Source organism: Phoca vitulina, unplaced genomic scaffold, assembly GCF_004348235.1.
Source record: "Phoca vitulina isolate PV1807 unplaced genomic scaffold, GSC_HSeal_1.0 scaffold10, whole genome shotgun sequence".
Taxonomy (NCBI): Eukaryota; Metazoa; Chordata; class Mammalia; order Carnivora; family Phocidae; genus Phoca; species Phoca vitulina.
In genome coordinates this window covers 15,039,596-15,063,895 of record NW_022589713.1, presented here as the reverse complement: position 1 = coordinate 15,063,895, position 24,300 = coordinate 15,039,596, and the positions used below count along the sequence as shown (strand labels likewise).

Sequence of the window (24,300 nt, the reverse complement as noted above, 5' to 3'; positions counted from 1 at the left end):
CTCAGACTCTAATTTGGCATAAACAGGGAGCTGAGATCTTCCTCCTTTCTGAACTAACTGAATCATCACTGAGAATCAGGGCAAGGCCAGATTTATAATAGAGTGTTTCATCATGTCCAGCTCAAAAATCATAGATACTTTATATTTGTATATAAAGCTTTCAAAATACTCTCCTGAATGTGACACGTTATGTGGAAGGACTGTAATTATATTCCCAAGGGGTCTCATTAGTCATCACAGTGGGCCGGCCATTCCACTGCAGATTTAGCCTTAGCCCTCCCTGCATTGTTCCTTCATCTGGATCAGTGGAAAGGTTAGATCCCAAAGCAAAAACAACCTGTGAAAGATTCTTGGGCTATTGAAAATTTCTGATTCACTTTGGGATCTGTTTTATGTTGAACCAGGAGGAAAAGGACTATGGAATCCATTCTTGACCTGGAAAGTCTTAAGGAGAGAAGTTGTAACACATTTTATTTTCCCACTTAAGTGCTGGCCTTGGAAGGAGAGAAATGAGAAAGAGAAGGAAGGATTTTAAAAATCAAGTATTCATGGGGCGCGTGGGTGGCTCAGATGGTTAAGCGTCTGCCTTCAACTCAGGTCATGATCTCAGGATCCTGGGATCGTGGGATGGAGTCCCGCATTGGGCTCCTTGCTTGGCGGGGAGGCTGCTTCTCCGTCTGCCTGCCATTCCCCCTGCTTGTGCTCGATCTCTCTCTGACAAATAAATAAAATCTTAAAAAAAAAAAAAAAAAAAGAAATATTCACCTTGACACCAACTCACTGATCAAATCTTATGGGCAAAGACCAGGAATTCAGAAGTACCCAAACTTGTGCCATTCTGGGGCAGGTGTCTGGCTGTGACACTGCAGTCATTTGATGGTGGCTTAGCAGGACTTTCAACCAGTTCATTGTACATGCAAATAACAGATGATTCAAGACAAGAAAAGGTCTTTGTACACTTCTATTGCACCATGATCATTTCCTAAGTAGGTAATAATTCTCCTTTCTCAGTGGTCTAGTTTCTTTCTTTCTTTCTTTTTTTTTTGGGGGGGGTGTAGCTTATTTCTAAATGAAAAGGGCTGTCTTTACAAAAACAATAAACTTTTATTTGCTTAATGTATAATCTAAAATTAAGTGTGCCATAAATTTCTATATTTGGTCACTTCTGATTATGGAATTTCTGTCCTGTAACAACACGGATACGGCTATCTTTTCTTTCTTGAGTCCTGATCTTTTAGGGAACTAGAGATGTTGAAAAGGGGATTGCCTTTTTATTTCGAGTCCCTTTACTGTCTTTCTCCTCACCCTCCACAAGTCTGGGCCACTTTGGGATAAAGTGTCCATTTGTTTATGATTCCTACAATTATGGCTTCAGGACTGAGAATGGAAGCAAGTACCATCTGAAAAGGAAACAAAATACATGTGTTTCTGTCTCTCAGCAGCACAGCATTAATAACTTGAGTTCAAGGGTAGCTCAGGAAATTAACAATGGCAGGTAATAGAGCTCATGCTTTACCACTGTTCATTTACATATGCTCTATGGGAAATGAGAGTAGCCAGGGATCATAGGATTGTGGCAAACTGTTTACACCTATGGAAAGGGCACAGCTGTCACTGGCCTAGCCCAGTGCTACCATGTAGAAATGTGGGCTCAGGATGGCTAGACCTCCTGATTTTATTTTATTTTTTTAAAACCGTAAATAAAATGAAAAGAGTATTTATATTGATTATCTGAATATTGTATATAGCATGAGCTGAAAAATTATTCTCAATATAGGTAGATAATAGAAAGATAGGTGATTAATTGATTTTTTTTTTCAACTGCATTTGTCTCTAATATTGTGTCACTGGTATTTTTCTGATGAAATATTGTGTTCAAAATATATGACTTTTTTTATAAAATGTTCTAGTATTTTCTTAAAGTTGCATTCTATATTTAATGCATTTGAAATTGTTAATTCCTTCCATTTGCTTGTCTGAAAACAAATTATGCTAAGTGAAAGATATTCTCAATTCTAAAAAAAAAAAAGATTTTATCTATTTATTTGACAGAGAGCAGGAGAGAGAGTGAGAGAAGGCACAAGCAGGGGGAGTGGCAGAGGGAGAGGGAGAAGCAGGCTCCCTGCTGAGCAAGGAGCCGGATGCAGGACTTGATCCCAGGACCCTGGGATCATGACCTGAGCCAAAGCCAGCTGCTTAACTGACTGAGCCACCCAGGGGCTCCTAGAGCTCCTGATTTTAAAAGAGAAAATAGAAATCTGAATTTTATGTTAATCCCCTAATTGTATACGCTCACTCCAAAATTTAGAAGATACTTAATGAGCCACAGAAGACATGTGTCCAGGCAGGATGTGGCCCCTGGGTGCCATTTTGTCTGTTGGTAGCCAGGAGAGCCTCTTAGGGGGGTGAAGAAGAAGTTACAAAAGCCCTGAGATGGGTGCCCCAGGAGTAGGGAGGTTATGACCTGTAAGACCTGGCATGAGTTTTACTGTTTTCTCTCTTTTTGTGTTTGCTGAGACATTGCATTTTAATTTTCTGCTCTTCTGTTCTTCTTAAGGAAAACAGACTTCCCTCCTGAAGAAAGAGTGCCTGGGGATGTTGAACCCTGTTAAGGGCTCCAGGAGCTCAGTGAGGCTGAGCAGAGATGGGGCAAAACTGGTTACACATTAGGGTTTGAAGCCAGGGTGTCACTTGAGAGCTAAGACTCAGAAGTATCTGCAGGATGGGCAGGACATAGCATAGAAGCAGAGCCGCCAGACCCAAGGATGGAAAATGGGTGGAAGGGGTGGTCAAGAAGTGTCCTAACGGGCTTTGCTTAGCTGCGGATGGGGAGGGAGCTGTTGAGCCAGCCAACCTGGTCTGGACAGTTGTTGGTGATCAACCCAGAGAAGTAATCTAGGCTGAATTTCCTGAAGGCTCAATATCTTCTCTCCATTTATACCCCTTTGGTGATTCCTACATATTCTTCAAGAGCAGGAACATTATTCGGTATGCACACTTGATGTCATCTGGCTTCAGCATTATGACTTAGACAAGACAAGTCACTCTGCTTCCAGAATGAGGGTACAGACTTTGGAATACCTAGTCATTCCCATGATCATATGCTGGATGCTCTTGGATTTAGGGGGCTGATAATTTATACTATTCTCTTTATTCTCTGAACTGATTGAGAAATAGAGGCCTCTCAGAGTTCAAAATACCAACTTTATTCCCGGTGGAACTGGACCATGATTACAGCCTGTGGCCAGATGGTCTTCCTCATACCTTTTCTCCCCAAATTTTAACTTCTGTTCACTCCATTCCAGGCAGACTTGCTGGACAGTTGCCTTTGGGTTGGAAGGGAGAGTTTGTGTCCTGAGGACGAGCTACTGCTAAAGAGGAATAGGGCAAGTCACGTAAGGATAATGACATAGAACACTTTAGCCCCATTCAGTGTAGCAGTGGGTTCTCAAAGTGTGGTCTTCACACAAGCAGCATCAGCATTACCTCGAAACTTGTTAGAAATGTAGATCGGTGGTCTCTAATCCAGATGAACCAAAGCAGAGACTCCGGGGTGTGGGGCTCAAAAGTCTTAGGATTCTGTTGCAGTTAAAGTTTGAGAATCATTGCAGTAGAGGAGTAAGTTTCAGTGGGCCCAAGACACTGTCTCACCAGTAAGATAAATCAGTGCCCCTCCCTTGGGGAGGGTGAGAAATGAATGTAGAGAAGAGGCCAAGAGTGCTGCTTTTACAATAAGCTCTCATGGAAACATAAGGTAGGAGAATGGATTTCCCTAGCCGATAATCTTGCCCTCTCTGGAGGACTGCAGTCTGAGAAGGACCAGCAGGTGCAACCATGAAGACTTTCTTTAACTGCCTCTTTTCTCATCTATTAACATTGCTTACCTTTTCTCTAAAGAATAAAGGAGAGGCAAAGGAATGAATACAAGCAGGGAGAGGGAGAACACTAAAATATTATAGTAAGAAAATAATGGAATAGGTATTGTATTCCTTCCAGTATCATTCTTTATAACTTACTCTTCATATATTTGTACTTTACTAAGTTTTTAGTCTCTGATTAATTTTTCTAGTTGTGACCCCAACTATACAGGCCATTTGACTGCGATAGTATTATTTGTCATTGAGTCCATGCTAAATGACGCTGGGCTCTTTGCTTCCTGTTTGTGTCTATTCCGTTTCATGTTACTGAATTGTGTATATTGCTCAGTGACATGATTATGTATGTTCTTCATATTCACCTGGACGTTGAGACTATTTATATTGCTTTTGTGACCCTGAGCAGGTTGTTCAGATTTACTTTCAGTCTTCAAATCAGAACAGAGGTCTGGTTAGCCATTAGAATACTCAGTGATAGCAAGGACTGGTCTCAAACAATCCATATAGTTGGTGTTTTACATTCTAAGGTGAAAAAAGAGATAAATTTCCTAACTGCTTGTGCTTGGGAAAGATTTTTTTTTTTTTGCTTGCACCAACCTTTTTAGAGGTTTGAAATAAAATTATACCTCATTGGGTATATACAGCCTCAAAGAGATACGGATATTATGGTTCCTTTTATTTATTTATCCCTGCCCCCCAGCCCCACAATACAGCCTCTTGTAAACATACTCAATTCCATGCAGTCCAGAGTGGAAGCTTACTTCCATTAAATAATTAATCTTTCCAATTACTGTTACAGGTATGAAAAATGCTAAAGAATTCAAACTACGTCTGTTTATAAGTATTTTGCTTAGACTTCATCTAAAAATGGAATTAATAGTGCTATTAATAATCACAGCAACTGAATAGCTACTATGTTTCAAGAACTGTTTTAAATTTGGGTAACAACTGTATGGGTAGGTAGGACATGTCATTCCCTTTATACAGATGAGGAAACAGGTTCAGGGACCTTAAATGACTTGCCCAGTTAATAAGAGCAAGAGCAGAATCAAATCTAAGTGTGGTTATACCAAGCTGCACATCTCTTAACCACTGAGTTTGCTAGATGGGCTAGCTCCTGGGCTAACTCCTGACAAGAATTGCACCGGGCCTAGGTCAGAATAGGAAAGGTCTTAGGTGGTTGGTGAGAGAATGGTTGGTGGGAATACTTCAGCAGTATGAATTGCTCGTTAGGGAACAAAATTTAGAAATTCTGAATTTTGATCTTATCCAGGTTTCTGGGTTCTCCCCTAAAACTTCTGAATGATAACCTTTGGGGATGAGACTCAGGAATCTGCATTTGGCGTAAGCTCCGCAGGTTAGTTTATGACGGCTAATGAGAACCACTTCACCTAATTGCTGGATAGCATTTACTGTCTATTGCAGTAATCTCTGGGCCCCAGTCTATTAGGTGGGGTTAAGAGTAAGGCATCCTACTCATCATTATTGGCAGAATCTTGAATCTTTTCCTTTTTGTGGTGTTTTTCCTTTTCAGCCGCTAACCTGAATATTTGACTAACTTCCAATATATGCATATATCCTATTGAAGGGAAAATTTATTTAAGGAGAGTCAAAGCCAACACTGGCCCTTCCTTATAAACACACTATTCTTTTCCCTCTGCTTCTCCTAAATGATAGCTGTTTTCTCTTGTGGGCCATTCACAGCCAAGGTGGTAAGAACATCCTGTTCTGAATAAAACTGTGTGAGCCTGTATTAGTTTTCTGTTGCTTCCCTAACAAAATTTAGTGACTTCTACAATACATTTATTACTTTACAGTTTTGTAGGTCAGAAGTCTGACATGGATCTTATCACTGGGCTAAAGGTGTTGGCAGGGCTGTTCCTCTGAAGGTCCTAGGGGGAGGATCTCTTCCATGGCTCATTCAGGTTGTTGGCAGAATTCAGTTTCTTGAGATGGTAGACCAGAGATCCTCATTTTCTTACTGGATGTAAACTGGCTCATTCAGGTTGTTGGCAGAATTCAGTTTCTTGAGATGGTAGACCAGAGATCCTCATTTTCTTACTGGATGTAAACTGAAGGATGTAAAACATTCTGAACTTCTAGAGGTCACCTCTGGTGACCTTGGCTCATGGCCCCTTTCCTCCATCTTGAAAGCCAGCATCAGAGAGACCAGCCCTTCTCACACTTTGAGTCTCTCCTCCTCCTCCATCTTTCTTACCCTGCAGGGGAAGGTTCTCTGCTCTTAAGGAATTCATGGGATTAGATTGGGTTTCTCTAGATCATCCAGGATAATTTGCCCCATCCCAAGGCCCATACTCTTAGTCACATCTGCAAAGTCCCTTTTGCCATGTAAGGGTAACATTCCCAGGTTCTGGGGGTTAGGGCATGGGCATCTGGGGGGGGGGGGATTATTCTGCCTGCCACTGACTGAAACATTGTCTACCTTTGTTGACAGATAAGACAGCAGTGGTCATCACTGCCAGCAGGGTTCCAGGCATTAATGTTGACGTGTATGAGAAAATGTTATTTAACTGGATATTTTTTCTGAATTGAAATCATCTCAGGGCCAGATTCCAAAACAAGTAGTTTTGGAAAGGATATTCCAGGACTTCTGTATAGGCAAGGAGAGCTACAGTGGCACTTACGTCTGTGTGTCGCACAGGGAAGTAATTCACATTGTGCCTGCTTCTCTGGTAATTTAGATTTGGAAGAAAATTATGACGTGAAGTAGGGCCACTCATTCAACCAGGTTATTTGCTTTTAGTTTCTTATTGCAGGCCAGACGCTCTCATGCTTCCACTCCTTTGTTCATGCCCTCTCGGCTGCCTGCTCAGCCCTTCTGTCTGTCTCTCCATTTATCTATAATAGTACATGCGAATGACAAGTTTTGACACCTACCAATTCTAGGAGACATTTTCCACGGTGCTGAAAGTGTGGCATCAACTCATTTTTCCCAGTAGGTGACTTAAAAGGATAAAAAGAATCTCTATCATCTGCCAGTGTTTCAAAGGCCATTTTAAATTCTCTCTGATGTCTTCCTCCATAAATCTGCACAGCATTAAAGATGCCCTTGCAGCATCTTGGACATAGCAGCGACTCGAGACTACTTATTGAATTGATTTGAACTACTAAACTTAAACGATTGTGGTTATATTATCGATACACCAAAATTCTGCCAAGATACGTGTATTTATTATTTTATGTTGTTAACAAGAGGACGTTGCTAAGAATGTCTAATTTAAGGACTAGAACTGGGATTGTTAGAGATAAGATTTCCAATTCATCTTTTACTAAATATATAAATTCATATTCTGTCAGATTACCTAGCAGAGAATGGTGGGAGCAAGGGAGTAGACTTTTTGGTTTTTGTCCATTTCTGAATCTTTGATTGACATGCAGTACACATGCAGACAACTGTACAAATCATGAGTGTATAACTTGATGAATTTTAACAAAATGATACTCTCGGGGCGCCTGGGTGGCTCAGTTGGTTAAGCGACTGCCTTCAGCTCAGGTCATGATCCTGGAGACCCGGGATCGAGTCCCGCATCAGGCTCCCTGCTCGGCAGGGAGTCTGCTTCTCCCTCTGACCCTCCCCCTCTCATGCTGTCTCTCTCATTCTCTCTCTCTCAAATAAATAAATAAAATCTTTAAAAAAAAAAAAAAAAAAAATGATACTCTCATGAAATCGGCACCTGTATCAAGAAACCAGAATTATTAGCAGCATCCCCAAAACCTTCCTGTTTCCTTCCAGTTGTCACTACTCTCAAGGGTAATTGCTACCCTTAAATTTGAGAGTTTGAGAAATGAACTATTTTTAAGATACAGGAAAACATTCTTATATTGTGAAAATAGTTCCTATAAACAAATCTCCAAGTAAGAATATGTGGGTTTACAGAGATGTAAAAAAAATGTGGCTCCTGCCCAGAAGGTGCATTTAAACACAAAACAATAAGTTCTTTTCTAAATGTTCTTGCTTTACCAAATAGTTTCAGTTACATATGCAACTTTGAGTCAGATTATTATTTTCCAATATTTACTGATGCTGTATTGGTTCAAACAATACTTTGTTAAAGATTTTATTTAAGAGAGCTCGCGCGAGAGCACACAAACGGGGGAGGGGCCAGAGGGAGAGGGAGAAGCAGACTCCCCATTGAGCAAGGAGCCCCATGCAGGACTTGATCTCAGGACCCTGGGATCATGACCTGAGCCGAAGACAGCCGCTTAACGGACTAAGCCACCCAGGTGCCCTGGTTCAAACAATACTTTTGCCTCCAGTATTCACAAGTTGTTAAAATTGCACCATGCACTTGGCCCTGAGCGGTGCCTTGGCACTGCATCACTTTCTGCATAGTTTTTATTGAGATCAAATTAGTATATTTTCTCTGGAATTTTGGTTGAGGTTCATAGTAGGTACTCAAGAAAAAACTCTTGTCAGCAAAGGTGGCAGCCACAATACTGCACATTTTAATTGTCTACCACAGCACTTCCCAGAAGAGTGGAAAGTGGAATTGCTTGTAACAAAATGGAGTAGATAAAATATTAGAGAAGCTGAATTCAGGGCTATTCATTGTCCATTCATTTTCTGTGTTCAAGGACGTGGAAGCATTATTTCTAAAAGGAAAACATTGGAAACCACCTTAGTTACCAATATGAATGCTTAAATAAATCATGCTATGGTCATAATGTGGGCTGTTAATGAAGCATTAAAGGCATGTTTTCAAAAAATGCTTAATGATAGGGGAAGTTTCTTGCAATACTAAGTAAAACTATATATTGAAAGATCTTTGTGAAAAAAATATATTCATGCACATGTGTGTAGAAGAAAGACTAGAAATTCACAACATATTGGCTCCCTGGTTGTTTCTGAATGGTGTACTTGAGAGCAATTTAAATTTTCTTATTTTCTAAATATTTTCCACTTTACATGTTACTTTTCAAAAATCAGAAAATAGACACACAGGATCCATTTTTTAAAAAGTATGCATTGGGCAATCCCTATCAAAATACCACCAGCATTTTTCACAGAACTAGACCAAATGATTCTAAAATTTATATAGAACCAGAAAAGACCCCAAATAGTGAAAGTAATATTGAAAAAGAAAAGCAAAGTGGGAGGTATCACAATTCCAGACTTCAAGCTCTACTACAAAGCTGTGATCATCAAGACAGTATGGTCCTGGCACAAAAACAGACACGTAGATCAATGGAACAGAACAGAGAGCCCAGGAATGGACCCTCAACTGTATAGTCAGCTAATCTCTGACAAAGCAGGAAAGGAGAAAAAAGTCTCTTCAACAAATGGTGTTGCAAAAATGGAACAGCCACATGCAGAAGAATGAAACTGGACCACTTTCTTACACCATCCACAAAAATAAAAAATCAGAATGGATGAAAGAAAGACCTAAATGTAAGACGGGAATCTATCAAAATCCTAGAGGAGAACACAGGCAGCGACCTCTTTGGCCCCGACTGCAGCAGCTTCTTACTGGACATGTCTCAGGGGAAACAAAAGCAAAAATGAACTTTTAGGACTTCATCAGGGTAAAAAGCTGCTGCACAGTGAAGGAAACAACAAAACTAAAACTGACAGAATGGGAGAACATATTTGCAAATGAGATATCGGATAAAGGGCTAGTATCCAAAATCTATAAAGAACTTAACAAACTCAACACCGAAAAGAAAAAACAAATAATCCAGTTAAATTGGGTAGAAGACATGAATAGACACTTTTCCAAAGAAGACATCCAGATGGCTAACAGACACATGAAAAGATGCTCAACATCACTCATCAGGGAAATATAAATCAAAACTATGATGAGATATCACCTCACACCAGTCAGAATGGCTAAAAGTAACGACACAGGAAACAACGGATGTTGGCATGGATGCAGAGAAAGGGGAACCTTACTCTTACACTGTTGGTGGGAATGCAAACTGGTGCAGCCACTCTGGAAAACAGTATGGAGGTTCCTCAAAAAGTTAAAAATAGAGCTACCCTACGATCCAGCAATTGCACTACTAGATATTTATCCAAAGGATAAAAACTGATTTGAAGGGGCACATGGACGCTGATGTTTATAGCAGCACTATCAGCAATAGCCACATTATGGAAAGAGTCCAAATGCCCATCGACCAATGAATGGAGAAAGAAGATGTGGCCTACATCTATATATACATATATGCATGTACACACACACACACACACACACACACACACACACACACACAATGGAATATTACTCGGCCATCAAAAAGAATGACATCTTGCCATTTGCAACAAAGTGGATGGAACTAGAGGGTATTATGCCAAGTGAAGTAAGTCAGAGAAAGACATATCATGATTTCACTCATGTGGAATTTAAGAAACAAAACAGATGAACATAGGGGAAAGGGAAGGAAAAATAAAGTAAAATAAAAACAGAGAGGGAGGCAAACCATAAGATACTCTTAACTATAGAGAACAAACAGAGTTGCTGGAGGGAGGTAGGTGGGGGATGGGCTAAATGGGTGATGGGTATTAAGGAGGGCACTTGTTGGGATGAACACAGGGTGTTGTATGTGGGTGATGGGTCACTGGATTCTGCTCCTGAAACCAGTGCTGCAGTGTATGTTAACTAACTTGAAATTAAGTTTTTAAAAAAGTGGGAAAGGAATTTCTGATGGTAAAAACCAGCAACGATGGGGAAAATGAAAAAGGAAAAACACCAATTAAACTTCAAAATTCAGAAAGCAAATAGACCTGGAAATTACTTAGTCAACCTGAAGTTTTATTAAAAAACCTGTAGAAAAAGTTGAAAACCAGTTTTATTTGTATCATAAAATATTTCTTGCATACTCCCCTCCCCTCCCCTCCCCTCCAAAGGATGCATTGGGCAGATAATTGACTTTTCCTGTGAAGTCCTTGGGGGAAATCAGACACAGCAAATCCCTGTTTTAGTCAAGAAGTTATCAGGATTCCACACATTAGCAGCAGGGTCACAAACATCTGTAAATGGTCCACCCTGAAATAATGTAATTTTTGGTGCAAGAATCATCAGTGGTCACTTCATGCAACTTTCTATGTAGGAATCCCTAAAGACAACATTGCACCCCCACAATGTACTTTGAGCTTGTATTGGAGCATGCCCATTGGAGAGAACTGTAGTATTCCTAAGGGAGCCCAGGTTGGCTCTGGACCACTGGGATAGTATATATATTTCTTTATTATCAATGCAGAAATTTTCTGGTATTTTGGCCTAATGATCCTAGTTTTGCCATCCTGTGGCCATATAGAGCAAGAATAAGCTTCTTCAATACAGGTGCCTTTTAAATATATGTCAGTGTATTTTTTTAAAATTTTATTTTATTATGTTAATCACCATCAGTGTATTTTTAACAATCATTGTGGTAGAATGATAAACCTTGACCATTTAGAGCAGACACTTTGGTATGTTTTGATTAGATGTACACACTCACAAAATCACCACAATCAAGATGCAGAATATTTTCATTACCCCCCAGAGTTTCTTCATGTCCCTTTGCAGTCTGTCCCTCCTTCCACCCCTATTCTAGGCAACCATTCATCTGATTTCTGTCTCCGTAGGTTAGTTTGCATTTTCTAGAATTTGATATAAATGGAATCATACGTTATGTACTTTTTTTTTTTTAAACTGGCTGCTACCATACAAACCTTTCACTTTTTCTTTCACTTTGTGAAGCAGTTTTATAACAGCTGTTCTTTACTTTTATGGAGGCATCATAAAAAGTGTTTCACACTTCCTCTTCAGAGAATTAGCCATTCAGTGAAAATGGACTATGGATTTTATAAGTGAACCTTTTCCTGCCACACTTAAAAAGTAGAATTGGACTGTCACCTTTGAGGCACTTTCTAGCTTTAACACTATATGATTCTATATAATGTTTCCAGTTGCTATTCAAAGGTAATTTTATACATTTCCTTAAAATTAGTTAAGTGACTGTAAAAAAAACAAAATTCAGTAGGATGTAGGGTTTGTTTTATTTTGTTTTTAAGTTTAGCACAATTTCCTAGTGATTTCCAGGAATCTCAATGTATAATTAATTGTTTAATGATTGTTCACATGGTGAAAACAAAGTTGCCATTTCAAAATTTAAAGTGGCAAAGGAATATGTATAAAAATAACATAAGACCTCATAGGACAGTCACATTCCATAGGAAGACCTGCCTGAGTGGAATCTAAAGACTAAAGGGAAAATCCAGGTATAATTTAAGCCACAGTCATAATCAAACAAATGGTGATATCATCTACATTTTTGCCTCTTGATTTTTTTATAGTTCCAAACCACACCCATGTTGCAAATTGGCCTTTCTACTTGAGACCAAGTTCTTTTGAGATTAAAATCTTAGTAGTAGTCAGAATACTTCAGTTTGGCCTTGCTTACTTTCTTTGGTCAAACACTGACTTTGGCAGAGGATCACCTGAGGATAGACGCATCTTACACTGAATTTTAAATCTTCTGAGTTGTTTTCTTGGACCTCCAAATCTCAGGTGATAAGACCAACAGAAGCAGGTATGCAAAATTTTCCTTTATGTTAATAGCAGTAATCAGGCCTTAGTTTCTAGAACTGCTTTTTTCATATTTTTGTTAAATTGAGATAAACCCCCTCATGTTTTGTTTTGTTTTAGTGCATTCTTGCTTTGGGATTCTAGGTGGCTTTGCATAATCAATGCAAATAATAACCATGGTGTGAGGGTCACATAGTTCTTAATTCTCAATTTTTTTTTTTTTTTTTTTAATTTTTAAAGATTTATTTATTTGTCAGAGAAGGGGAGAGCACAAGTAGGGGGAGTGGCAGAGAGAGAGGGAGAAGCAAACTCCCTGCTGAGCAAGGAGCCCAATGTGGGGCTTGATCCCAGGACTCTGGGATCATGACCTGAGCCCAAGGCAGACACTTAACCGACTGAGCCACCCAGGTGTCCCAATTTTTCTGTTTTGAAAACTGTTTCTTCCTTAAGCAATACTTGCTAGGTAAAAAAGGGGGCTGTTTTGGTTTACTCAGGGTTGGATTAAAAAATTCATAATTTTTGATTTGACTTTAATTTTTCCTTTAGAAATGTATATAAATTCTTAGGAACATGCTAACGTGACAACACACACTCTGTGTCCTCTAGAATGTATATGTATAATTGCTTTGAAGCTTGATTATTTTAGTCTAATGAAACAGCTCTTCTAATCTATGGTTTGATCATGGATAAGCAAGACTTTTCTTTTTTCTAAAGGAATTTCACAGATATGTAAAACAAATGGTAATAGAAGATGTTGCCAGTATTGGGACATGTAAGAAAATATCCAACCATCTGAAGAAAATATCTTAATTGAAATAAATTCTTTATCATTATTTTTGCTCTTCTACATTTTTAAGTAATGTACTTGGAGATAGTGCTCTTGTTTAAAAACTTTCTTCCCCGCCCCACCCCAGCATTGCACTGAATTTGGGAAGAAGCTGAGGGCTTTCAGGAAATTTCCTTATATAGTGTACAGATAAGCATGTTGCCTTTCACTGTGAACATTCTTAATGGTTTCTGAAATTGACTGGAGAACCATAGATCTTTCCCCTACACAGTCCTGGAAACTGTGGCAGCCTCCCTTGAGCTCTTTTCTTAGTAAAACAGAAAATGAGCAGTTCCCAGCCCATGTAAAGCTGAGAAGGTCTTGAATGATGCATGTTGAGGAAAGTTGGATACTGATACTGCTGGCAGTTTGCACAGCTCTTAGTGCCAAAGAATTAAAGACTCTGGAGTTTTCTTAAAAGGGGCCAGCTTCTGAAAAGTTAAGTATGTTTCCTTTGCGCAGTGACCTGAGCTCTCAAACCTCCATAGTGAGTTAAGACTTAACCTCTCAGCTTTGCGAAGCAGTCAACCATTTAAGTTTATTTGTATGCATCATAGAGTACTCTGTGGCTCTTCTGAGGGAAACAAACACATCATGACCAATGAACTCTGGAAAGTGAGTGCCGTGGACAAATTTCACATAGTTCTTAAGCCCTTTATGGCTTTCTAAGGAGCCAGAATTCTCTTTCCTGTATTATGCCCGGAGTCTAACAAAGGCTCTGCCCTTGTGCTAGTCCTTTCATAATGAAGCAGCCAAATGCTCAGTTGTGTTCTTGTAGAGGAGGGGGATAACATTCCTTTATGATCCTTAGTTTAGATCAGCTTACCACCCAAAGCATGATATTTGATTACCCTTATTATGTTACTTTGCATAGCTACAAATGTTACTATGGTGTGGCCTTATCTAGCCATTGAAAAAGTCCAAGTTCACGCTGGCTTGCATTCAGTGCTTTAAAAGGCCCTATTGCTAAGGATCCTAGGAGTAGGAGCCTGTGGAGAGTGGAGTGGCACTTGGGGTTAGGTATGCACTGCAAGCATGCATCCTGAACTCCTGAATATAGTCCACTGAGTGCTTTGCTGCCTGTTTTTTTCTAAATGCTGATTTTAATCTCTAACACTCATTGTGTCTGGGCCTGAATTGCTTAAGAATTATAAACATTTACTGGCCTTTTCTGACTATACCCTTTTATTAGAATTGAGCCTTTTAGAAAGATTCCTTCTGTTTCTTCCCTTTCAAATGTTTCCAACCCAGTTCTCAGTCTTACAGGAAAGAAGAGATGCTGTCATGAACCAGAAGTAGCAAATGGTGGGAAGAATTCTGCCTTTACCTATTCCAGGAGAGGCTGGACGTTGAGCTCTTTGTCCTTGGAACAGTGGCCTCCAGGTTTTTTTCATTGTTCTGCTCTCATCAATAAACACATTTTCTGTATACACCACTTCCAAGGAATAATATTTGTAATAACTAATATCTCATGGTACAGTTTACACAAAGGGTACTGTTTATTGTCAGTGACAGTGTAAAACTGTATTTTATGTAGTCTTGATAGTTTTGGATCATTTGTCCAACTTGTCACATTCGCCTCTGTTTTCTTTTTTTTTATAGCCTTTTTTTTTTATTATGTTAATCACCATACATTACATTATTAGTTTTTGATGTAGGGTTCCATGATTCATTGTTTGCATATAACACCCAGTGCTCCATGCAGAACGTGCCCTCTTTAATACCCATCACCAGGCTAACCCATTCTCCCACCCCCCTCCCCTCTAGAACCCTCAGTTTGTTTTTCAGAGTCTATCGTCTCTCATGGTTCGTCTCTCTGTTTTATTTTCTAATGTAGCTGGTGGAGACTCATTAGGAGTGGAGGTGTCTGCTTCTCCATTTTTGTAGGCTTGTCTGATTAGTGTATTGTCAGTACCCACTTTCTGTGTAAGCATCATTTAAAGCTACTTGCCCATTTAGTGAAGATAGGCTTGCTGTCAGCTAAGTTATGTCATTTGTCAATCCACTCAGGCATACATAAATTTCAGGATATCAGAAATACTGGAAGTGGTCAAAGGAGTGATGGCCCACTGTCCAGCTTCTGCTTTGTGGAATATCCACTCCTCTCTTGGGGTGTCTCTTGTACTGTTTGTGACATGGGATCCTCTATCATAAAGACCAAGTTAGAATGCTAGTAAAAATAAGTATGTTAAATATTTGTAAATCTAATTTTGTTCCTTAATACTGCTTCCTAATGTTCACTTCCTACCCTCTGGTGGAGACCTTTGTCCTTGGTATCTTTTGAGGAGCTAAGGGTATGGCCTCAGTCTTTTCATCTATAGAGGGGGTTGGACTGGATGACTTTTTTTATTTTTTAAAAGATTTTATTTATTTATTAGAGAGTGAGCACAAGCAGGGGAAGGGACAAAGAGAGAGGGACAAGCCGACTCTCTGCTGAGTGGGGAGCCCGATGCGGGACCCGATCCTAGGACCCTGAGATCGTGACCTGAGCTGGAGTCAGATACCTAACCGACTGAACCACCCAGGTGCCCCAGGAGTGGATGACTTTTTTTTTTTTTTTTATTAACCTTGTTTCAAACTTTATTCCCAGGCTTCTTCAGCTTAATTAGCTGCAAAGAATGAATTGTGTATAAGCAAAAACTGAAAAGAGCTGCACTGTCCAAGGGGCTTGGGCTTAAAAATACTAGAGATCTAGATTTTATCAGATCCATGATCAAAATTTTAAAAAAGCAGTCATAATATAAAATAGCAGCTCCCAGTAACTTCTTCAAGTTTTATCTTCTTCAGAAGTTGACTCAACTCAGTTTGCACCATTCTTGGAAGCTTCATCAAAATTCTCCACAAGGTCTGGAACTTCATCATCCTCCTCCTCTCTGGTAGCAAGTGGTGCTTTTCCATCCACAGACTGTTTGGGCAGAGCTTCAGCCAGTCTTCTTCAACTAGTCAGACTGTCTGCACCGAGTTGGTTTAAGATACTGGGTAGCATTTCTGTCAGCTGCTTTGTCTCAGCATGGCCCGGAATGGTGGAAGTGTTCGCTGCCAGGGATGCCTGAACTTCGGGGTTGTTAGAGCGCATCACTGTTCCTTGGTTTGTGAACATACTCACTTCTTCAATACCAAAGATATTGTTTACCTCAACTTCTTTAAGGAGAACTGAAGTTTTTTTATCATCTGCTGTAGCCATTCTATGAACCACCTTCTTCTTTCGGCAAGCAGTTCCTTTCCCACCAATGTGCACTTGTGCTTGCAGTTTGGCAGTTTCTCCTGGTTCATGATACTTCTTTCATCTTGCTGGAGCGGAAATGGGACCGCGCGAGGGAATAGCATTGGTGCTCAGGGGGTCTCGGGCGGACCAGCTGAGATTAGGTGCCCACACACGGGGACACAAGATGGCAGCTAGAGAGGACTGGATGACTTTTAAGGTTTTTTTTTAATCTGGGATTTTTATCCTATTTATTTATTTATTTGTACATGCCTGTCAACTCATTCTCATAAATAACTCTCACTGCTTGGAAGTTGTTTGTATAAGGAATAATTTTCAGAAATACGAATAACATATTAGGATATGCTTTTTAAGTCAAGATTTTAGAAATATATGTGGTTCCCAAACACAACTTTAAAAGTCTCCTTACTCTTCAAGGCCCACTCAGCTTAAACATTATCTCCTCAGGAAAATCTTTGTTAGACCCATATTTGCTTCCTCTTTTTTCCTCCCATATAGCTCTGTCTGTACACTTTTTTCAGTAGACGTGAATCACGGTTATATGTGTGCATGTTTGCCTTTCATGAGGCACAGTTATTTATTGCTCAGTTTTATACCAGCACGCCTTGATGATTCACTTCTTGTTTTTCACTGAAAATGTTGAGGAAAGCTGTGGAGAACATATTCTCTAAGAAATTATTCTAAAATGTTTTCTTCCCAAGGGAACTTTCTGGGAAAATCTGGGGTTGGAGTTCTTAACCTGGAGCCTGTAGACCTCTTGGAGGTGCATGAATGGGCTTGAGGGTGAGATGTACATCTACAGACTCTCTGAAATCATATATAAAGTTCAGATCTGTGTGCATATTTCTGGGTGCAGTGCCCATAGCTTTTGATCAAAAAAGGCTAAATATCAAAAGACCTTTAAGAATCAATGCCACAGGGGGGCGCCTGGGTGGCTCAATTGGTTAAACCTCTGCCTTCGGCTCGGGTCATGATCCCAGGGTCATGGGATCGAGCCCCACATCAGGCTCTCTGCTCAGTGGGCAGCTTGCTTCTCCCTCTCCCACTCCCCCTGCCTGTATTCTCTCTCTCTGTCAAAAAATAAATAAAATCTTAAAAAAAAGAATCAATGCCACAGGGAACACCTGGGCATTTCAAATACAAGCTATTCATCTAAATTTGTTTACTTTCTAACCTGATTTTCATCACTTTTGTATGTTTTCAGTTCTCCATAGCATTTTGTGACCTTACTACGCAATGAGTATTTTTAGCAATGCTTAATACCATAACCTTGAAAATGCCATGCTGTATTTCCTACTAATTATGTACTCATGGCATTATCTTACTTATAAGTGATAATTCTTATTGAATGTAATAAGTAAATATTTACTTATTAGAAAAAAGGAAGAATTTGGGGTTAAATTAGAATTAAAAAAGTAAAAAGAACCACATATAGAACTGTTTTGGAAACCTCTACACTAAGTCTTCTAATTTCAGTGTCTATATAAAAGAGGCTCAGATCTCTTCCTTGAATATCGTGTGGAAAGATGATTCCTTGGCTGCCCTGACATCCTATTTCATGTCTTCATTGCTCTTGGACATTCAGGAGTCAGTGAGGTTTATTGAACTGGGATGCAAGCACACTGGAAGCAGTACCAGCTTTGACACTCAGCAGCAGGTGACCTAGGCTATGTAGGTTGATTTCTTGGAGTCTGTTTCCTTATTTGTAAAATGGGAGTAAAATAATGTAGGCAAACAAAATACTATTACATAGAAAATTATTATTTTCAGTACAACTTAATGGATTAATGTGGGTCAAATGTGATAAGATATGTGAAAGTGCTTTATAAATTAGAAAGCACAGGGGTATGTGGGTGGTGCAGTCAGTTAAGTATATGACTCTAGGTTTGGGCCCAGGTCATGATCTCAGGGTTGTGAGATGGAGCCCCGTGTCAGGCTCCCCGCTCAGTGGGGAGTCTGCTTGAGATTCTCTCTCTCCCTCTCTCTCTGCCTGCCCCCCCATACTCTCTCTCAAAAAATCTAAATAAATAAATAAATTAGCACTTAAATGTGAGACTTCTTTATCTTGATAATGGCACCTATTCCTTACAATATCATGGTAGTCTTCCTTGGTCTTTGGTTTTAGCCCATTATGAAGAATCAGTTTCAGATTTATTTTTGCTTTCACAAAATTTAGGTCATTATTATTAGCTAAGAAGGAAATGTCTAGTGTGTTTGCCCTGAGACACTTATATTAACTGAATAAACAGACTCACGTGAAAACACACAAATAAAACAATGTTATTTTAAGATACTGAAATTAAGATTTTCAAAGATTGCAAATGTTGGGTAAGTGTCAGTCTAACTCTGTAAGGAGAATGATTAAATTTCCTTGTCACAGATCTCAGTACTTTCCTGGGCCCAGCCTTATTTGGAGTAGTGGAAATGTGGACCTTGACACTGTTGTTTGAATTATATGACTCTAGTGCTTCCTAGCTGAGTGGTATTGGGTGAGTTACTTAATCTTATTGAGCTTGAGTGTCTTTATCAGTAAAAATAGATATACTTCTACTTTTGGGGGTTGTCTTAAGAATTAGAAATAATTTGGGGTGCCTGGCTGGCTTAGTCAGTGGAGTGTGTGACTCTTGATCTCAGGGTTGTGAGTTTGAGCCCCACATTGGGTATAGAGATTACTTAAAAATAAAAAAAAATAATTAGAGATAATTTATATAAAGTGCCTGGCACATAGTAGATTCTCTTCATATGGTTAATATTATGAACTTAAAAAATTATACTATTCTAGGTTTATGTATACCTCCATCTGGGCTGGTCTGTTTTAGACCCCATTCATCATTTAGCCTTTCATTCTAGGTGCTCTTTATTAAGTCAAAGAACAAAGCCTGACACACTTCAGCTTTTTCTATATACTCACAAACTGAAATGTTAACTTAGGGGAGTTGCTACATAATTTTCTTTAAAAACAGGTTTTCTGCTGTATTTTCTTAAAACCAGATGAAGAGGATAATTAAGTAAAATGCATGATGGAAAGAAGGACTGCTATATACAGCTATAGGATGTGCCCTAATGTAATATTCTTCAAGGGACCTAATATCCATGTAATATTCTCTGTTTACTTTCATATTTTTAGCTATAAAATAGTGAAACATGCAAAAGAATAGTGAGAATAATACAATATACACACATTTTCTCTACCCAAATTTAAGAAATATCAGCAATTTGCCATTTACTTTATGCATCAGCTCTTTGTTTTCTGTAAGCAGTAAAACATTAGAGAGATGACTGAAGGCTCTTCCCCATTTTAATCCTTTACCTCACTAACAGTCCTGAAGTTGGCATGTTAATTATTTTTCCCACCCATCTTTCTATATTTTTCCATTAATAATATAAAGTACTATTTTAAATGATTTAAAATTTTTCACAAATGATATCTGCTGTATACTTTTCCTCATTTAACATATATTCCTCATGTTAAAACCAATATCAACTTCATTTTAACTGTTGTATAGTATTTCACTAAGTGAATATTCTGTAATTATCTAGTCACCTGATGGAGGAATTCAGGTGGTTTCCAATTTTTTGATACAATTTTTAAGAATATTGTATTTAGGGCGCCTGGGTGGCTCAGTTGGTTAAGCGACTGCCTTCGGCTCAGGTCATGATCCTGGAGTCCCTGGATCGAGTCCCACATCGGGCTCCCTGCTCGGCAGGGAGTCTGCTTCTCCCTCTGACCCTCCCCCCTCTCATGTGCTCTCTCTCATTCTCTCTCTCTCAAATAAATAAATAAAAATCTTTAAAAAATTAAAAAAAAAAAAAGAATATTGTATTTATTTGAGAGAGAGAGAGAGATAGCAGGAGAGAGCACGAGTGGGGGGAGAGGGAGAAGCAGGCTCCCCCCTTAGCAGTGAGCCTGATGTGGGGCTTGATCCCAGGATCCTGGGATCATGACCTGAGCCGAAGGCAGACACTTAACTGGCTGAGCCTCCCTGGCGCCCCAAATTTCTTGATACTATTAACAATGGTGTGCTTTTACCTTTATTTTGGTATATTTGTATAAGAGTTTCTCTGGAATAAATATCTAGAAGTAGAATTGTGTGTCATAGAGTATGCATATCTTCACCTCTTTCAGATACACATCACTCTGGAGAGCACTGTGGTTTAAGATGTTGGGTCATTGTTTTCATTTGCCTTTCCCATTATATGTAGCTATTAAAATAATGTTTAAAATCTATGGCATAACCCCATTTAAAAAATCATACATGTATCTAGGTATATAAGTATACATGAGTATTTGTAAATTAAAATAGTCCAGTCCTCCCAAGTACTGCCATTGTTTTAGATTTTTTTTTTTTTTTAAATTTTATTTATTTATTTGACAGAGACAGACACAGTGAGAGAGGGAACACAAGCAGTGGGAGTGAGAGAGGGAGAAGCAGGCTTCCCACGGAGCACGGAGCCCGATGCGGGGCTCGATCCCAGGACCCTGGGATCATGACCTGAGCCGAAGGCAGACGCTTAACGACTGAGCCACCCAGGCGCCCCATGTTTTAGATTTTTATACTGAGCATGAAATACATGAGCAAAGCAAGAAAATATGACCCATAATGATAGGGGAAAGTCTGTCAACCAAAAATGACCCAGAACTGACACAGATACTAGAATTATCAGATAATGGCACCGAAACAATCATTACAACTATATTCCAAATGCTTGAAAGAGTTAAGTGGAGACATTGGAAATACTTTAAAAGACTTGTACTGAACTTCTAGAGATAAAAACTATAACATGCTAGATAAACAATACACTGGATGGTCTTAAGGGCAGCTTAGACATTGTAGAAGAAAAGAATAGTGATCTTGAAGACATAGCAATAGAAACTATCCAAAATGAAAAGGAGAAAAGAAATTACAAAAAATTAAAAATATCAGTGATCTGTGGGATCACTGTGGGACTTCAACTGACCTAATATCCATGTACTTAGAGTCCCTAAGGAGGAGGGGGAACAGAAAAAAAATATTTGAAGAATCATGGTTAAAAATTTTCCAAATTTGAGGTGCCTGGGTGGCTCAGTAGGTTGGGCTTCTTCATATGACCTTCAGCCTTCAGCTTGGGTCATGATCTCAGGGTCCTGAGGTCAAGCCTGGAGTTGGGCTCCTTACTCAGTGGGGAGCCTGCTTCTCCCTCTCCCTCTGCCGCTCCCCCTGCTTGTGCTCTCTCTCTCTCTCAAATGAATAAATAAAAATCTTAAAAAAAATTTTCCAAATTTGATATAAATTATCAGCCTACAGATCCAACAAGCTCAATTAACTAAAGCAAAAGATACATGAAGAAAACTGCATCAAGGTACATTGTAATTAAATTGCTTAAAGCCAGGATAAAGGATCTTATCTTTAAGGATAAAATCTTAAAAGAAACCAAGAAAAGAGACCACTTACATAATTACATACAGAGGAAGAAAGATAAAGATAATGTAAATTTCTTGTTGGAAATGTGCATAAGAGAGTGGAGGAACATCATTAAAATACTGAAAGGAAAACTGTCAACCTGGAATTCTACACTCAACAAAAATACCTTTCAAAAATAAAGATGAAATAAAGACCTTTCAGACATGTAACAAGTGGAAAAATTCATCCTCAGCAGAGCCCCATTATAAGAAATGTTATAGGAAGACCTTCAGGCAGAAAGAAAATGATAGCTTATGGAAATATAGATCTATACAAAGGAAGGAAGAGCACCAGAAATGGTACTGTATATATAGGTAAACTGTAACAGATCTTTCCTTATTATTTAAGTATATGTGAAAGATAATTATTTAAAGAAAGAATAAAATGTAATATGGGGCTTATAACATATGTAAAATGTATGACAAAAATAGCATAAAGGACTGGGAGGGGAAATGGAAGTATACCACTGTAACATCCTTATATTCTACATGGAATGGTGTCATATCACTCGAAGATAAGCTGCGATGAGTACAAACCCTAAAGCAACCACTAAAATAACAGAGTTGAGCCAAGAAAGGAGAAAAAATGGAATTACAAGTATTATTTGAGTAATCCAAAAGCAGATAGAAAAAAGAGGAAGAAAGGAAACAAAGAACAGGTGGGACAAAGAGCAAAATGAGAGACTTAAACCTAACCATATCAATGATCACATTAAAAGGTTAATGGAAATAAATAAATAAATAGTTAATGGTCTAAACACCCCAGTTAAAAAGCAGAGATAGTTCAGATTGGGTGAGAACACAAGACCCAGCTAAATGTTGCCTTGAAGAAACTACACTTTTTTTTTTTTTTGAAGATTTTATTTTTTGACAGACAGCGAGAGAAGGAACACAAGCAAGGGGGAGTGGGAGAGGGAGCTTCCCGCCGATCAGGGAGCCCGATGCAGGGCTCAATCCCAGGACCCCAGGATCATGACCCGAGCCAAAGGCAGACACTTAACGACTGAGCCACCCAGGCGCCTCTCTCTGACTGACTTATTTTGCTTAGCATTATACTCTCTAGCTCATCCATGTTGTTGCAAATGGCAACATTTGTTCTTTTTTATGGGTGAATATTCCATTACACACACACATACACACATACATACACACACCACATCTCCTTTATCCATTCATCTATCAGTGGGTACTTGGGGTTGCTTCCATATCTTGGCTATTGTAAATAATGCTGCAATAAACATAGGGGTGCATGTGTCCCTTTGGATTAGTGTTTTTGTATTTTGGGGGTAAATACCCAGTAGCGTGATTACTGGATTGTAGGGTAGTTCTATTTTTAACTTTTTGAGGAATCTCCATACTGTTTCCCACAGTTTGCATTCCTACCAACAGTGTGCGAGTGTTCCTTTTTCTCCACATCCCTGCCAACACTTGCTTTTCCTTGTGGTTTTGACTTTAGCCATTGTGACGGGTGTGAGGTAGTTTTGATTTGCATTTTCCTGATGATGAATGATGTTGAGCATCTTCCCATATGTCTGTTGGCCACCTGGTTCTCTTCTTTGGAGAAATGTCTGTTCGTGTCTTCTGCCCATTTTTTTAATTGGATTATTTGTTTTTTTGATTGTTGAGTTCTATCGGTTCTTACTAACCTCTTATCGGATATGTTTTTTGCAGATATCTTCTCTCTTTCAGTAGGTTGCCTTTTAGTTTTGTTGATTGTTTCCTTTACTGTGCAGAAGATTTCTATTTTGATGTAGTCCCAGTAGTTTATTTTTGCTTTTGTTTCCCTTGCCACAGAGGACCTATCTAGAAAAATGTTGCTATGGCTGATGTCAGAGAAGTTACTACTTAGGATTTTTATGCTCATAGGCCTCCTGTTTAGGTCTTTAATCCATTTTGAGTTTATTTTTGTGTATGGTATAAGAAAGTGGTCCAGTTTCCTTCTTTGCATGTTGCTGTCCAATTTTCCCAACACCATTTGTTGGAGAGACTTTTTTTCCCATGAGATATTCTTTCCTGCTTTGTCAAATAGGTTTGATTTTTTAAACCTCTGTAGCAAGGATGAACTCTCAGCCCTCAAAATTTAGGTGTGTATAAAAATATCTTTATTTTTCTACAACAGCATAGTTTCTATTATTAGTAGCCATATAGTGGAAGACTTTTCTAGTCATACAGGGTAAAACAGTCATTTAAAGCTGAATTCAGTTGTCTTCTTCCCTGGGTGGTATTTAAGCTTTCAGAAATTTCATCATCTCATGGCATAGGTTTGAGGATAGAGAGTTTAGTTCAGGACTGTTGTTTCTCTGACACTGGCTTCTGGTGAGACCTAGGTTCCTGTGTAGTCCCGGGCATGGATGTCCCTCCCTGCTGATATCTGCAGAAGTGTCTGAATTCCCAGTTGGTCTGTAGCC

General features: G+C 39.0%; 1 protein-coding gene and 1 pseudogene across 1 annotated transcript in view; one reads left to right on the top strand and one right to left on the bottom strand.

Annotated features, from left to right (window-relative positions):
• Nucleotides 1–24,300, top strand: part of PLS1 (plastin 1) — a 100,931-nt gene that overhangs the window by 18,101 nt on the left and 58,530 nt on the right. The window lies entirely within an intron of this gene.
• Nucleotides 16,030–16,556, bottom strand: LOC116635224 (annotated as a pseudogene).